This window comes from Schistocerca americana, chromosome X (assembly GCF_021461395.2).
Source record: "Schistocerca americana isolate TAMUIC-IGC-003095 chromosome X, iqSchAmer2.1, whole genome shotgun sequence".
Lineage (NCBI taxonomy): Eukaryota > Metazoa > Arthropoda > Insecta > Orthoptera > Acrididae > Schistocerca > Schistocerca americana.
The window spans coordinates 644,101,882-644,107,569 of NC_060130.1; the positions used below are offsets into that span (position 1 = coordinate 644,101,882).

A 5,688-nucleotide genomic window follows, 5' to 3' on the forward strand; every position below is an offset into this window, starting at 1 on the left:
GCTGGTGTATGGCAAGAATCTCGATGAGTGCTGACATCACCAGTCTGTTCACTGCCCTATGTCCAAAACAACTGCTGTGAAATTCTCTTTTTGCTGAAGCTGACAGCATTTTCTCAGGTTGGTGCACAAATTTTTTACTCCAGCTCCTGAAAAAAAACACTCCTTCTTCAGGCCACGAGTGGCCTACCGCCGGCACCTTCCGCCTGCAGTGTCATCCTCAGTGGAGGATGCGGATAAGATGGGCATGGGGTCAGCACACCGCTCTCCCGGTCGTTGTGATGGTATTCTTGACCGAAGCCGCTACTAATCGGTCGAGTAGCTCCTCAAATTGGCATCACGAGGCTGAGTGCACCCCGAAAAAGGGCAACAGCGCATGGCTGTCTGGATGGTCACCCATCCATGTGCCGACCACGCCCGACAGCACTTAACTTCGGTGATCTCACGGGAACCGGAGCATCCACTGCGGCAAGGCCGTTGCCTCCAGCTCCTGAAACAAACATGAAAAAGCACAAGGTATTACCGATATTTGACTGCAAAACTACGTTTCTTCCGTTCTTCTCTTTCTCACAAATTGATGGTGTGTCTCGCTCACTCTGCAAAAACAAACCCAAGTGACTCGCACATTCTGTGCTCATGTCACAAGTACAAACTATCGCCCAAGATCTACCACTCATGTACTCCCAAACTACTCGCGAAAGCCCACACGAATATCATCACACAGTAGTGCGGAAAACCACATGTGAAAACCACAAGCGAAAAGAACAGTGAACAACAATCGCATAAGCCGTGCTAGCACATCTGTGTAACCACACTCGAGTAAAATGTCCCATTCGCGAGAAGCATCACGCCAAAGGCGACATCCATAGACAAAAAAACACCACAAATACATCGCGCCACTGGCGGTGACAATAATGAGCTCACAGCGAAGACACATTGCACTGGACAATGGTCACAAACCACGGCAAAACACACAAGAAACTCAACACGCCTCTCATGTAGACAATACACAACCATTCTGCAAAATTCCTCCAAGGGTTTCGCAAACTAATCTCAGCGATGCTACTCTCACACACTACACTGCGAATTATATAGCGGATCGGACAAGGGCGTTTACTGCAATGCACACACAATAAACAGGAGAAATTGATTGCAGCTGAACTCAAAGATGTTACAAGAAGAAATCTGTCCCCAATACTCGTGCACTTTTTTCGGATTCGAAGACGTAAAATTCTATCGTTGTTGTAACACCTGATTCTGTCGTTTCGTGCAAACTGCAAAATGGCTATGAGAACATATTAACTCGTGCGAAATAAGACTCATATAAACAACGAAGTTTCCATCGTGAAATCGGCACATTTATACTCTCAACAATTGTAGTTAGTCAGCTCTGGGATGACCAACTGTACATCTATAAACCTGATACATGTTATGAAGAAATATTGTACAATGAAATTCTAGCAATCCCTAACTCTTGCGACTAGCAGTAATGGGAGAAGTTACTATGCTAAATACCATGGTGGAATTACAAAAATTTCTAAAGAAATGATCGTAGTGTTTAAAACTATTGTAACAAAACAAAACTTATGCTACTATGCTTATGTTCGGCTTTCACCGACCATTAAACTATCTGTAGCTTGTTCAGAAGGTCAGTGGCATTGGTTGTCATTTCCTCACGCCCCTCGACCTGGCTTCGGTCCCTGCATCTCAATTTCCTCGACCTGAGCTCCATTTCCGTTTCCTCCGTTGTTGGTTGGCTCCCATCTCCTACTGTCATTGAAACCGGATCCATGGTTTCGCCATCCGTTGTTTTGTGGTCCGTAGCCTTAATTACTCCTTCCATTCCAGCCTCTGTTGCGTAGTACACAATTATTGCGGTTCACATTTCAGTCTCTTTGTTGTTCAACTTCATTGCTCCCGAAATTTTCCGACCGTGAATGGTTTCCGTAAGGCGTTCCATTCCGTACATTTACGATCCTGTTATTGTAATGGTTATGTTGTGGACGCGACATAGGGCCTGCGACGTATCTGTCAGACTTTCCTCTGTTTTCTCTGATATTCTCGGCTCGGAATGCGTACTCTAATTCGTAAAGTGCGTTACGGAAAGTACTGAGCTCCACATTACACCTGCCAGCTAATACTTGTTGATATGCTGACGGAAGTTTGGTGTAACAAAGACGAATGATTTCACCGGTAGAGCATGGTACGTCAAGATACAGGTTCTTGTCAATCATTGCATCAAGGAACTTGACTGGGTTTTTGTAGCCTAAGCTCTTGAAATCTTTGTCAATAATCATCTCGTATTTTATGCGCTCTTGCGTTTCCTTGGGCTAGTGGATATTTAAGAAGCTGTCCTTGAACTCGTAATTTCTACACTTCGCTGATATTCCGCGCATTTTTTCCGCAACTGACCCTTGCGAGTGTCCGCAAATAAAGTCTAATTTGTATTTCAAAAGCCAGATTGTAGGTAAAGAGAGGTCAAACTGTGATATCCAAGTGCGTGGGTGAGTAAAATTACCCTCATCTCGGAAAATTTCGAATTTTCGGACTTGTAAGAAGTATTGAAAATCAACTGGCATTTCATCGACAACTTCCGTCCTACTGAAAATATCTATCCTTTGGATGTCCTCGTTCGATGTCTTCTCATTTGTGCTCCTTCCACGGCTTCGTGAAAACGCGAAGTTCATCTCACCATATCCTCTGGTCGCTGCTAACGGTATGCAGATATCCGTCCCGTCCGAATTTGTTTCTGGTTCTGTTACGTTCGCGCTTGGCCGCATTTGAATTTGTTTCCTTAGCGCCTCCTCCAATTTCTTCTCCATACGCATGTCGATCGCTTCCTGTTAAGATTTGAACGAAAGGAGAATCCAGACCTCTTCAGAGTCACTCACTGGGGTTGCAGTTGTTAACTCCGAACCAGTCCCTAATTCGCGCAGCTCAGATTGGAATTTGTCCATGGCTGCTGTCGCAAGAGGGTCCGTGGCTTCACGTATTTTCGTATCGATGCGGTGCTCCGCGTCATTTTACCGCTTTTCCACGCTTTCTACCTTCTTGTTCCATTTGATCACCGCCTCCCGTACCTCGCTGTTCTGTGCGTTTACTCGCTTTCGATGCACGTCTTCCGAAAATTGCTACTGCCTTGTCGCTCTTTGCTGTCTTCTTAGCATCATGTGCAATCTTTAAACCTTTCATTGCCTTGGCGTTTACTTTACGTAGGTTTTCCTGAAGTTTTTATGCCCATTACTTATGTTCCTCTCGTATCGGAATTACCTGAGCACCGATATTTTTAATGTCCGTCCTCGTCTTATTACTTTTCTCCTCCAATATCTTCTCCAAACCCATTAAAAATGCCACCAGATTGAAGTCCTCTACGTTTTCATCAGTATTGTGATCGGCCGAACTCATAGTTGATTTTAGCGGTGTTGTATCCGCACCATTGCATTCTGATACCGCACTGGCTTCTCTGCCCGGATTTCTAATAAGCACCTCTGTATTGATATGTTACGATACGCACACACTTCGTCACACCCGATCTAACACTGTCTGTCCCCTCAAGAAATGCCATATGATTTCCTTGTTGCACGTCATCGTTGTTGCTAACACTGTTCAACGGCAACACCTCCCTACGTTCAAACTTTGCCTAAACTGTTTCATTGCGCTCTTCCTCCATGACGTACGCTTTATTTTCCCGCTCACAGTCTACTTGTCTCCGTGCCACTCTCTCGTTGTCATTCAAATTCCATCTCCACACAAACTTTAATTATCCGTGCAACATGTGCACAACCGTATTTTCTAACTCACAAGATATACGCAGTACCATCAGTACCATAGAATGACGTCAAAAAAAATTAGCAAAGCAGTATGTAGTCCGAGACTACGACAATGGTACACTAGATTAAAAATGAAAAACAACCAAATACAATAGTAAACACCACAAAAATAATACGACAACGCTGTTAGCAACAACGGGAAAAAGGTCGACAAATGACACAGATGACACTGACACAAATACAGCGTAAATAAAACAAATAAACACATAAACAATACAATCAGAGCATTAGCTACTACAACATACTAATGAACCATATTTTCCTTTTTTGTTTTATTTTTATTTCATAATAATGGGGACCTGTTCAGGAAGGACGCAAAATGACAGCACTGCAGAAGTGCCACGGACCTAGAATCTGGCAGCAGTTCACCAATTGCAAGCTTGCTACTTTCTTTTGTAATCAGGACTTTAATAAAAATGGCAAAGGTAATGTTAATCAGAACACAAGGAGGAGTTGTGATCTAAATAGGAGTAGATATATTCATTCTTAACATCACAAGACAAAAAAATTGGCTAAAGAAACGTCACACAAACATTGTCATTTGATAAACACTTTCACTAATATGGGGGTCAATGGTGGACAAAGTGATCAGCTGGGGATCGACACACGACACTAACCGGAGCACTAATCGCTTTATCTGACTTCATACAAGTGAATTCGGATTATGGCACAAAACTACACCACCATCAAGCATCTATACTCAAATATTCCAAAAATAAAAATATAGTTCGAAAGAACAGGGTGCTGAGAACCATATATTGGAGCACTACGCCGTAGCAACGAATACTTTACCCTTCTACTGGTCAGGGCGGCACACTACGATGCGTTCAGCGATTGAAGTCATGGACGGCAGCAATCTGTTATTAATGGCGCTCCCGAAAAATGCAAGTACGTGGTCTTCCGTTCGGCTAATTCAGAATGTGGGTACTTCCCTATGAGCCTCTGAAACGCCGGTGGATTTCAGTATGCAAGTGGACCTGTTCGCCGGTCTGCCAAACCAATTTCACTCCATCCCACGACTAAGCGTGACTAAATATGTCAAATGTTTAGACGGCCGACTCAAGACAAATAAGTACACCCACACATCACTCGTTGTGTGTGTGATGCTAGAAGCAGTATCTCTGATGGATCAGAAGGTGACTGATACAGGCTCTAAGTGGCACACTAGCAAAGGACACAAGTCTCACCGTTTAGGGAGAGACCTGCAGTTGTTTCCTAGCATAGTTCCAGTACAAGAGTGCCCACCTCTCTTTCTCTCTGCTTTCCTTGCCAACTCGGTAGCAAAGCACATTTACCTCTTAGACTACTCCCAGTTTAGCACAAAACCAATCACAAGCTGGAGCGCCTCATTCTAAGATGGGAGACTCCCCCTGGCACTGCATACACAGATTTGATCAATCAGAGACTTTCAAGTTAATTGGGAGAAAAGGAAAAAAAGATTCAGCTTCACAGTCTCTTTCCCACACGTTTACACTGTGTCTTTTGATAACAACATGACTAGGATGGAATCACTGCCCTCCACATAAAGACTGTTATCTCCCCTGTTCCATCCATTTTCGAACTTTCCAAAGAACGGCCATAAACTCGCTAAAAGCCTCGTGCCTTCACAAATATGTTTTGTAACAGAGTCTGGACGTCTGGGTGCCAGTGACCTGTCCCACAGAAACTCGCAGAACGCTCACAGTTGCCTCGACGGCTTCCTTCCTAACAAGGGCCCATCCTCTGCTTTATTGGCGGTCTTCAAGGCTTTGGCCACTGCAGTGGCATCCCCTTGGCGATAGCCCCCCACGTGGACGCGACTGGCGATCGACCAGCGCCATCCAAACATGTCTTTGCAATGAGACCGCGAAACTCGATAGTC

General features: G+C 44.4%; 1 pseudogene; it reads right to left on the reverse strand.

Moving 5' to 3' along the window:
- Positions 1-361: 361 nt before the first annotated feature.
- Positions 362-479, reverse strand: LOC124557624 (annotated as a pseudogene).
- Positions 480-5,688: the final 5,209 nt, after the last annotated feature.